Source organism: Penaeus monodon, chromosome 15, assembly GCF_015228065.2.
Source record: "Penaeus monodon isolate SGIC_2016 chromosome 15, NSTDA_Pmon_1, whole genome shotgun sequence".
In the NCBI taxonomy this organism is placed as follows: domain Eukaryota; kingdom Metazoa; phylum Arthropoda; class Malacostraca; order Decapoda; family Penaeidae; genus Penaeus; species Penaeus monodon.
In genome coordinates this window covers 8,343,966-8,344,296 of record NC_051400.1, presented here as the reverse complement: position 1 = coordinate 8,344,296, position 331 = coordinate 8,343,966, and the positions used below count along the sequence as shown (strand labels likewise).

At 26.6% G+C, this 331-nt stretch overlaps 1 protein-coding gene across 3 annotated transcripts in view; it reads right to left on the bottom strand.

Moving 5' to 3' along the window:
• Positions 1-331, bottom strand: part of LOC119581729 (zinc finger protein 318-like) — an 11,047-nt gene that overhangs the window by 2,655 nt on the left and 8,061 nt on the right. The window lies entirely within an intron of this gene.

Sequence of the window (331 nt, the reverse complement as noted above, 5' to 3'; positions counted from 1 at the left end):
TGCATATAGGATATTGTGCAAGGCAATAACTGATTTTGAAAAATAGCTGGCAAAATTTCTTTACACTTCCTGGTTATGAAAATGTACAAGGACAACAAAATGCATTTGAAGACAACTCTAGAGGTAACATGAATGGACCTTTGTGTGTTTTTTACTTTGAATTATTTTTGAGATAATTATCATTTTTTTTAAATGCTTAAAGTGACTAAATAATGGACTCAGTATATGCATAATTATGTTAAATGATCTATAACCAAATAATTTTCAAAATATCCACTTAAAGCAATACAAGACACATTTTTAATGGAAACTAAAAAAAAAATAAATCTCT